Genomic DNA, 11907 nt, shown 5'->3' on the forward strand with positions numbered 1-11907 from the left:
AATTTACTTCTCAAAGTGCTCTTGGGTTATCTAAGGTGCTATTTTTAGATTTTAGTCCCAGGGCAATGGTCTCATTAGTTGGCTCAGACATTCACTGCTTCACTTCTGAATCTATATGAAGGATCTCATAGGCCATATCTATAATAAGCAGCTTATCCAGTATGTTAATTTTAAGGGCTGCTTTAAAAAGAAAAATATTGCCTTCTTCTGATAAACCCCAGATTTTGATAGCATGTCCTCTGAAGTTGTTCTGTAAGCGCAGTACTAAACTTCAGCCGGACAATCTCGGCTATGTAATTAGCTCACAGCTGCGGTGCTGGAAAAACATGGACTTGCTGAGATAGCTTACTGCTCATTGTTTGGACCCTGGTTCCGAATTCAGTGGTCACCTTAAGTTCTTAAAGAATGGTGAAAAATACCCATCACCGGCTCGGGGTGTTTGAACAGTCCATCCCAAGATGGTGGACTGTTTTGGGGAGATAGCCTAGCCTTGTTGGAGGAAGTCCATCGCTGGCTGGACTCAGGCTCTGAGAATTGATAGCCCCACCCTACTTCCGGTTCACACTCTCTGCTTCTTGTTTCTGCTTAAGACATGACCTCTTCATCCTACTCCGCCCGCCGTGTCTCCCCATCATGACGGACTATTAATCCCGCTGGCACTGTAAGCCAAAACAAACCCTTTCTTCCATAAATTGCTTTTTGGTCATGGTGTTTAAAAAAAGTAACCTTTAATCCCAGCACTAGGGAGGCAGAGGCAGGCTGATCGTTGTGAGTTCGAGGCCAGCCTGGACTACAAAGCGAGTTCAGAACAGCCAGGGCTATACAGAGAAACCCTGTCTTGAAAGAAAAAAAAAAGTAACCAATACAAATGATTTATCTTCATTTTCAGAGGAGACCATATCCTTTCTTGTTTAATCACTACTAAAAAACTGTTTTTTTTTTTGTCATGCCTATATATCACTACCTAGCTGAACTTAACTTGAATTGTAATGATCTTCTAAAATAGAAGAGAATATTTTACCTGATCAAAAATAATCTGAGTGGCCATATTAATTAATGTGCCATACAAATAGAACCTTAATCTCAGTGTCTTTACTATTTCACAACTGCTTATACTTCCAAAGTCTCCCTTGTAATGATGAACATGCTCTATAAGATTTAAAAATTTCCTTTGCTGCTGTATAAATTTTAACCACATTTCATTTAACCACATAGCATGCATATATATATATATATATATAAATAAAACGCAGTAGTTCTCAACCTCTGGGTCGCGACCCCCTGTCAAACTTCTGTGTCCAAAAATATTCACATTATGATTCATAACAGTACCCAGATTACAGTTACGGAGTAGCAATAAAAATAATTTTATGGTTGGGGCTTCAGCATAACATGAGGGACTGTATTAAAGCGTTGCAGCATCAGGAGGGTTGAGAACCACTGTGTTAGAGACTATTAAGACTTGCTTTAAAAAGTGACAGATTATCTAGGACAGTGGTCAAAGACCTAATCGTTGAATATCTGCTATGACAGATTCGTTGTGCAACTTCATTCTGAAAAGGGCCCTAGCAAGTGGTCATTTTACATAGAGGAAAATTCAGCAATCAGAGAGGACAAGGAACTGGTTGAATAAGGTCATACAGGCTTCAACAGAGAGGCTCTGGTTCAGGCTGCCTATTTCCGTTCATTTAAATTTCCCCAGCGCAAGTTTATATGGTATATATTACACTGCCACACATTCATACATTTCTTACTGCTTTGTCAATTACCAGTGCTACTACAAGCGTATGGGTCTTAAGTTCAGATGCCATATCCTATGTGCTCTCTCTCTTTCTCTCTCTCTCTCTCTCAACTATTTATTTATTTGCATTGGTGTTTTGCCTGCATGTATGTCTGTGAGAGGGTATTGGATTCCTTGGAACTGGATTTAAGAGAGTTGTGAAGTGCCACGTGGGTGCTGGGAATTGAACCCAGGACCTCTGGAAGAGCAGCCAGCGCTCTTAACCGCTGTGCCACCTCTTATTTCAGCCTAATGACCGTTCTGTCCTAATTACAACAGCTTCTTACTCTGGTGATGCCAGGATGTAACTATAAAAATCTTTCTCTCACGTAGCATGCACCTACATTATTAGAATTAGACAAAAGTATTGCTTCTTGGCCTTTGGTTAAGCTCAAGTGTAGAATAAGAAAAATATAGAAAGAAACGTATGCAGGTAACTACACCTGCTTTTTGAGACAGGTCTTGAACTTTTGATTCTCCTGTCTCCATTTCCCATGTGCTGGGATTATAGGTATGTGGCACCACACCTGGCTTTGGCTGGTTTATTATTAAATCACTGTTAAATGTCCAATTTGGAAATATTAAGGAAAAAGTACAAATTATGTATGTATGTGTATATATATATATGTATGTATATATGCATGCACATATGTGTATATATATATGCCCTTGTTAAGGTTTCTATTACTGTGATAAAACATCATGGCCAAAGGAAAGTTGGAGAGGAAAGGATTTATTTGGCTTACACTTTCACATCACAGTCCATCATCAAAGGAAATCAGGACAGGAACTCAAGCAAGGCAGGCTAGAGGCAGGAGCTGATACAGAGGCCATAAAGGAGCCATGGCTTGCTCCTCATGGTTTGTTCAGCCAGTTTTCTCATTTAAGCCAGGCCCACCAGCCCAGGGATGGCACCACCTACAATGGGCTGAGCCCTCCCCATTGATTACTAATTAAGAAAATGTCCTATAGAATTGCCTATAGCCTTATGAGTGCATTTTCCCAATTGAAGTTCCCCCCTCTCAGATTTGTGTCAAGTTGACAAAAAAAACAATCCAGCACAACTGGCCCCCCTAATAATTTGACAGCAAAAACATCACCATTAGGCCATAACCTTTCCTTTCTCATTCATTCATCCTCCAAGATCCCAATAAGAAACAGAAATAACATTAAGAGTCCCCACAGTCTTAACAAATTCAAACACATTCAAAGCTCACTCTCTTTAAAATAGCCAATCTCTTTTCAAATCCAGTGTTGTAAAATTCAAGATGTCTCATTTGTGGGGTCCTGATGAATCTAAAATAAACGCAGTGCTTCTTAGTTCCAGACAGAAGGCACGGTCACGATTACATTAAAGTAAAACCAAACTCCGACATTATAAAGAACCCAAGGTCTGATGTCTGGGATTTGCTCCTGACCTTCTGGGGCTCCTCCAAGGGGCTGGGGTCACTTTTCCATCTCTTCCCTCTGCAGTACACACAGCTTGTCCTCTAGGCTCTGGCTGGCTTCACTCCAGTCCTTCTGCTGTTCTTGCTGGTCCTTATCCCATGGTACTGGGATCTGCTGCCCCTGGGCTGCGCTTTCACCAATAGGATCTTCTCATGGGGCCAAGCCTCCACATGACCTCTTCAACCTTGGGCCTCCAGCTGCCACTAAGGCTGCAGCTTCACCATTTGGCCTCTCACAGTGCCAAGCCTCAGCTTCCCATGACTCCTTTCTTGTCTTCAAACCAGTTACCACCTTGGGGATTCCTACACTACCAAGTTGAGTTGCCAGCAGGAAGTCTAACCTTGGCTGCCTCTGGAACACAGCTTCCGTGCGCTCTCAGGAAACACTTCTCAGAAGATTCCACCTCACTAGTCGTGGCGATTTCTTCTTATTCACCGCTAGTTTCTTAGCTCCAGCTGACCAGCATTAAGTACCCCAGCAAAGCAAAGGTTTCACCTTAGTGGTTCTGGTCTCTAGTTAAAAATCACAGTTGACTCTTTAACCCTAGCTGACCAGACCCACAGAACCTAAATTCAAAATAACAAACAGTCCTGATAAAGTCTTTAATCTTCCCTCTGAAACTTCAGAGGTCAGGCTGCCATCATCTGAACTGCTCTCAAACATACTTATCTTACAAGCTCCTACAGAACAGCCTACTGAGCTCTCAACAATCAGTGAATTTTCTATGCTAAAGTTCCAAAGACTTTCTACAAATCCTCCTCAAAACAGCACGGTCAGGTCTGTCACAGCCATGCCCCACTATGCTGGGACCAACTTCTGTCCTACTTAGGGTTTCTATTGCTGTGATGAAACACCATGACCAAAAGCATATATGTGTTCATCATCAAAAGAAATCAGGACAGGAATCAAGCAGGGCAGGAACCTGGAGGTAGGAGCTGATGCAGAGGCCATGGAGGGGTGCTGCTTACTTGCTCCTCATGTCTTGCTTAGCTTGCTTTCTCCTAGAACCCAGGACTATAGCTTTGGGATAATACTATTCACAATGGGCTCGGCCTTCTCTCATCAATCACTAATTAAGGAAATGCTAGTTGTGTCAATTAAATTCCATTCTATTTAAATCTCTGCAGAAAAAGAAGTTAATTTGAAGAAGCATTGTAATTATTTTTCTATTTATAATAGTGGCAGATAAGATTCCAAAAATCAGGAGAAAAATGTCTTAGACTCAGAAGTAGGAAAGATTTGAGGCCATTAAGGGACCCTCCCTTAATTTTTAAAGCAATGAAGAGGAATCTTAAAAGAGGATAAGAATGGATATCACAATCAGAAAGGGATGATAATATATACTTATAATACACATAATAAGACAAGCATTAAAATAATAGAGAAGAAAGGCCCACCATTTGTAAGCTTATGGAAGAAATGAAAACCATGATCTTTAGCCCAACTAAGGCAACCTTAAAAACATTGGCATACATATAGAGTCATGTACATGTTATAATAAAAGCAGTCAGTGGTGACCCATAGAGAACTGAACACATTCAAGTAAAAAAAAAAATCACCTGTGAAATGCTCCTGTAATCCTATAAACAGGTGCTATTGCTTGACTTTTGCTCAAAATTTACCAAAATTATACTTTATGTCTGATGGTGCAGTAAAGTTCCTATAGCTTATATTCATGGAAAAAAGTTGAAAATGCACTCGCTAAATTAGTTGAGTAAAATTAAGTGAAATTGGCAATGGGCTTATATTTTAAAATAATTTTCAAATGTTTACTATGGATGTAGTAACACCTGATGACTTTTACCCTTCCTCACTTTCTTATCTCTCTCTTTCCACTGCCAACGCCTTCTCTGTACTCCCTACAAGTTCCCTTTCCCACATTCATGTCTTTTTGTTTTGTCTTGTGACCCACCAAGTTTAACGGAGGCCATCTGTGTGACAATGAGTTTGGATATCTCCATGCAGATTTGTGTGCTCACCAATGGGCACACAACTGAGGGCGATGCCTCTCCACCTCCAGAACCCGTAGGTAGAGCCAATAGTTCAGAGAGGGACAGGGCTTACGAGCCCTTCCCTAATCCACAAATGACTGTCGACAGACCTACTATTGTGCAGGCTCACTACCACAGTTGTCAGATCACAATAGCAATGTCTGTGTCATAACCAGAAAAACAGCATTTCACAGCCCTTCTCCCTATCCTCTGTTACAGTCTTTCTGTCTCCTGTTCTGGGATGTTCTCTGAGCCTTAGAGGGGGTGGTTTAAATGTGCTGTTTAGAACTAAGCCCTCAACTGTCACAAGTCACTCTCAGGCACCTTAAGCAGCTATGAGTCTTTGCATTCCAATGCCATTCAATTTGAAGAGGGGCTTCTCCAATTAAGGTGGACACTTAGCACTGACCTGTGGGTGGAAACAAATATTTAGATGGTGGCTTGAAGTCAATACCAATTTAGCTAAACAGTAGTATCAGCTCTCCCCTAGGGCCCAAGACCTCCTCAATAATAGGGTTTTGCCTGAATTTACAGTACCAGTCATGAGTTCCCTCATGCAGAGTGAGCCTCAATCCAAGCAGAGAGTGGTTGGTTCCCTCCAAAGCTGCCATGCCAGTATTGCACCTGTGAGTGCACTTTCTCTGGTAGGTCGGCATTACAATTCATCATGTTAACAGCTTCGTAAGATAGCTCTTACCCTTTCTCCATTAGCAACTTGCTTAGTACCATCTAGCACCATGAAGACTAACCAACAAGGAGAAAACTTCGAGTTCTGTTCCAGCTCAATTTCACTGTATTTTGCCACAAAGGAGGTGGGGTTAGAGGGAAAGATGTCTTTAGCAATATGATTTTATCGATTATTTCTGATGGAATTGCACCCAAGAGGAATTGCAAGACCTTATACTGTCTTGGGGGCCTTTCTACTACCAGCTTTAAAGGAGCTCTCAAAAACCTGGCATTTGGGTTTTTTGCATAGCGATCCATGCCTTTTAGAAAGAGAAACACATCCAATGCAATTAATAGCAGCAAAGCATTAAAAGGCATGGGGAATTTGGGACCTGGAAAGCTACAAAAGCGCAAGAGTCAAGAACCTTGACAAGTCTATAGTCAGCCATTAGAACTCCTTTAAGAGACAGGTATAATTGAAGTTTAAGATGGAGCAAGCTGCAAACACGCAGTACTGAGTAGAAACATACAGGAGAAGTGACATCACGGCATCAGAAACTGGGTAAGAGGAAGATGAAAAGGACACAGCTGTTGGAGTTCAAGGCAAACAGTGAGAACCTGGAGGACTCCAGAGCCAACACAAAAAATAAAAGCAAACATGCAGAAGTCCTCAAATAGTCTGGAACCCACAAACTCACAACAGTAGGGTCTGAGGGGCTGGGAAAGCAATGAGCATGTGACACACTGTACCCAGAGATTTCTCCATCCTTAACTGTAAAGAAGTTTTATTTCTGGACTTCTGGATCTCACAATTAAACAGGAAGACACATCTGACTGGGCCCGGCTTACTACCAGCTTTTCCTGGTGGTAAGCATTCTGGATTTTATTCACAAAAATTTAAGGTAGGTGTTCTCTTCCAGTTGAAATAAAAAATAAATAAAAAATAAAAATCCTTGTCAGTACAGCTTTCTAGATAGCTATCCAAGCTGTTTTCAGGAAACTGTGTTTAATGGTTGCTAGGACCTTTCCAGTTTACCCATGTATTGTTTTAAACAAAAGCGCCTATTCAGTTATGGCCTCAAGCACAGCTGAGGAATTTAGCTAGAAGGATGATTTCAACAGTTGCTCTAAGACCTAGTGAACCTCCCAGGCCTATTCATTAACATCTGAAAGAGACTCTTTTACCTCCTGAGTCTTTAACAATGAAAGTGTAAGATCACTGTACCGCAAGACTTTCTCTCCTCCTCACTTTCTGTGTGTCTTAGGGAGGAGCAGGGTCAGTCTCTGTACTTCCTTTCTTTTTCTTTCTTCTTTTTCAAAGACAGCTCTTCAGTGTCGAGGATGAGAAGCAGAGACAAGGAGAAACCACCTAGTGTCTTCTCTTAGGTAGGCTCCATTTGTAATCTCTTCTGGCTGGCTGTGGATGCCTTCTGAGTGGCAGGCATCCAAGCATTCATAAAGGTGTATGTGGGAGTCTGGGGGAGGGCACAACAAGGCTGTTGTTTCTTATCATGACCGATAAGCTTTCTTCCAACCTCTTGTTCCTCCAGGCCCAACTCCTTGCAATCTTCTGATAAGGACACCCCAAGCTGTCCATCAGAGAAACTGGCATCTATGACGAGTCACGTCACGGGCCTTTGGTCAATTCTTCTGCCATATCTGCTCATTCTGGCATCTTTCTCCATTTCTCATCATTCTGAGAGGTGTTGACTAGGCAGACATCTAACTAGTGGGTGCAGAAATACCCAAGTGTTTGAGTGAGTCTCTTAGGAAGCCGATAGCATTTTACCAAACTATGAAATTCTAGAAGAGTTATGTCTTGAATAACTCTGAAGAAAACATCCTTTATCTCGCCACCCATGTTGTTGTTAATACAAAGTTAGTCGTCTGGCTTATTGTTTCTTTTTTTTCTTTTTTTTTCTTTCTTTTCTTTCTTTCTTTCTTTTTTTTTCTTTTTCTTTTTTTTTTTTTTTTTTTTTTTTTTTTACCATTTTTAGTTGCTGCTCTGTCTCCCATCTTTGGTGCCATGTGGTTTCTTAGTAAAGCATTTAGGGTGGCTTTCTTTAATGTCTTGCATCATTGGTCTCTCTCTCTCTCTCTCTCTCTCTCTCTCTCTCTCTCTCTCTCTCTCTCTCTCTTCAATTCTGGGAAGAAATCAAGCCTCCCTAATGATGCTTTTACCTGGCATAGGGGAATAGGGAGGAACCAATTCTAGTCCGCCATTGTGAGAGGCTGGGTTCTAACTTTACATGATATGGTGGTAGTCCATGCAGAGTGCTAACAAAATACTGTAGATTTTCCATCTTATATACAACAGGTGCTTATTTGTGCAGTTCTGAAGGCTGGGAAGACCAAGACCAAAGTAAAAGGAGCTTAGCTTCTGGTGAGGTCCAGTTTCTTTGTTCATAAACAGTGTCTTCCATGTCCTGAGATGGTAGAGAAAACAGAATAAGTCTTGTGGCAACTGCTTTATAAGCAAATTAACTCTACTCATGAAGGCTCTTTAGGACTCTCACTACTTGGTCAGTTTGGGGCATTAGAATTTAACAGATGAAGTTTATGGGGACACGACACTCAGACAGAGCACACACACCCACTTTGCCGCTTCAGTCATACCCTGCCACATGTTATCAGCACAATTCTGTGATTGTGTATATCTGGCTCGGTTCCAGGTTTTTATCATTCTCTGGGCTAACATCTGCTTGTTCCTCTGCCTCTGAGTCCTCCATTCCCAGATGTGTACATTTTTCTTGTGTCTTCATACTCAGTTTCATATCAGTATTGTTTCCTACATCCCCAGTACCATCTCTAGGCACCACCCACAAACATTTGAGAAGCAGAGTTTTATATAATAGAGGAAATCGAATCCAGCAGATCTGAACAGGCCTCCTATGTGAACACTAAGAACGTCTTGCCATAAACGAATCTGCCATAGGAGCTGAATTGGGCCCCCTTACCATTCATTTGTTGGAATCCTAATGTTCAACCTGCCTGCGTGAAGATGAGGTCTTTAGACAAATCGTGACAGTGAGGTGAGGTTGTGTGTGACAATGGGTGCTCAACCTGATAGGGCCAGGGTTCAGATAAGGGAGCAAGAACCTCTCTCTACACACACTTTTACCAATGAAAGGCACGTGACAAGAAAGCATAGAGGTACATCTTGCAAGCCCTGTAGAGAAGAAGCCTCACAGGAAACTCATCATCACAAGCTCTGGATTGGTGAGAAAACAAATTTGTGTTATTTCAGCCATTGAGTCTGTGGTATTTTGTTGGCAGTTGGAAAAAGACTAATGCACTGTGATGATCAGAGCTGTGTCCGTTCTTGCTAGGAAGCTCTGCACTAGGCCCTTTGACTCTTAGGTGCTGAGGCCACGTAGATAAAAAAAAAAAAAGCCAATTCTGAGTTCTGACAAAATGTCATGCAAACTCCTATCGATGTCAAATCACTCTAAATTTACCATATTTATACAGTATTTGGGATGGGAAAAATGCTTTTCCTAGAAGATACAAAGAATATAGAGACTAAATAATTCCCATCAAATGATATCATCCACCAATTTTGCATTTTCCATACATAAACTTTTTCTATTACGTGACTTGAAGATTCTTATTTTAGGCTTACTTTTAATTTAATCCATTTAATCGAGCAAATGTAGTTAATTTGTTACTAATAGATAAGTTTTCTATGGGTTCTGCTAAGTAGTGTTTCTCTCTTTATATATATAATATCTATCTCAAGGTAATGAAAATTTGAGAACATATATAACTATGTTTTATAAAGTGTTTGATCTCCCTCCACCCCTCGGTCCTCTTGCATTATGATCAGGATGGACATATTCACATACAAAAGTCCATTTAGGGAATGTATTTTGTTTTAAAAACATACTACTGTTGGTTTCTTAATTTTTCTCTAGTGTTTAACATACATGATGCTTAAAAAACTAATTTATTAAAAAATTTTACTAGGCACATAAATATTTATTAAGTTCAAGGGTAAGTTAGGTTTTTGTTTACATTTTTAATTTTTTAAAAAAAATTTTATTTCATGTGCATTGGTATTTTGCCTGCTTGCATTTCTGTGTGACAGTGTTAGATCTTGGAGTTATAGTCAGTTGTGAACTCGCATGTGGGTCCTAGAAATTGAACCTCAGTCTTCTGAGCTGTCTCTCTAGCTCCCAGCCCCCCCGCGGCCCCCCCCCCCCCTTTAAAGACAAGGTCTCGCTGTGTATTACCTGACTGGCCTAGAACTCACTATGTAGCACAAGGTGGCTTGGCATTCTCCTTCCTCCTGAGTACTGGGATTATGGAAGCATGAAATCCTGCTAGACTAGGATTCTTAAGAGAATAAAGAACCTGATGTTTCTCTTCACATTTAATTACATCAAGGAGTTTCAGCCTGAGTTACACAGCTTGAACTAATCAATCTACCAGTAAAAATGTCAATACAATTATACTATTAAAAGGAATGCACCTATTAAAATTGTCAAACATGTTATTGCCTTTCCAATATAGCATCCAAAAGAGTAACTTGTCTGGAGGTTTTATTTATTTATTTATTTATTTATTGCTTTTTCGAGACAAGATTTCTCTGTGTTAGCCTTGGCTGTCCTGGACTCGCTTTGTAGACCAGACTGGCCTCGAACTAACAGCGATCCGCCTGCCTCTGCCTCCTGAGTGCTGGCATTAGAGGTGTCTGCCACAGACCCCAACTTGGAATTTATCTTTATAATTTTTGTACTGTAACTAAAAAGCGTATTTACAAAAACACTGCAACATGATTTAATAGAAACTTGTATTGTGCTGATCTGATGGCATGCTAATATATCTCCAGATCATTAAATCCATGGGATAAAGTAGGTCTAAGGTCAAGTAAGATGAAGATGATGTGTTCATACAACGCCAGGGCCACTGCGGACTTTAGGCAGCTCAGTATTTTATAAAAAATAATGCTGAGCGGTTGAGCTCTAGTCCAGCGTCAGGGTACTTGCTGGTCACCACAACGCCCTGGTTCCATCTCTGGCACCAGAAGAAAAAGAAGAAACCCTAACTAAATAACTCAGCATTCATCCATTGAAAAGTCATCTGTCATTAGGGAGGTTTCAGGATGAAGTCCTCGGGAGAGAAAAAAAATCGAGTTTCCTAATGCACAGCTGCTTCTATACTGCTTTCAGCTTTAATTTTGTATCTGAAGAATGAAAACATACAAATCAAATATACAGTACAATTATGCTGACTATGTGAGAGTAAGTTTAATATATATGTAACTCACGTAAAGTGCATACAACTGTGTTCTGGGACATACATGTTTTTACTTGTAGGGGCATCTTTACATGCAAATAAAAGTTTCGTTGCAGTATGTTCTATAATGAGGACGCTCCGTGATTTTCCTGAATATATTCTTTAAGAACATGCTTTTTATGAGTTAGAATTGCAACAAACCCACAATGTGAACCGATTATAGTTTAATCTCTTACCAATTTTGGTAATGTAGCATACAACGATTCGTTTATTACTTTAATGTCAAATTCTTGATTAAAGTAGAATGCAAATTCAATTTCGTATGGGGACTTCCTTGGAGGAAAGTTGGGGAACAGCCAAGAGTTCATAAATGTGTCTCAGCTATTCTGAAAAATATTTCAGGGCGAGAAAATGCTGGAAATTACCTAAGTGAAATTTAATTAATTTGGTGTTCTATTTGTAGATTTGAAATAGTATCAGGAAGGGCTATTTATTGTACCACATCATCCAGTTCTCTGTGATGAAACACAGAGGGAAAAAAAATACTGAGTGTCAGTTTTACATGTCAAGGGCACAGCTTAGAGGTTGCTAATATTTACCGTGGTGAAGGATATAAGTGGAAAAATGCATTCAACAGTTTTAGCATGGAAATTTTGCTTTTAAACTCAAATATTTTGTTCTCAAGCCTTTACATTATTTTTAAACACATGCTACCAGACAGGGAACATACATAATGCAGTACTTGCCTTGAAACTATTAATTCTTTCATTTTTGGGGGGGGGG

This window comes from Acomys minous (assembly GCF_964271855.1).
Source record: "Acomys minous genome assembly, chromosome: 9".
NCBI lineage: Eukaryota > Metazoa > Chordata > Mammalia > Rodentia > Muridae > Acomys > Acomys minous.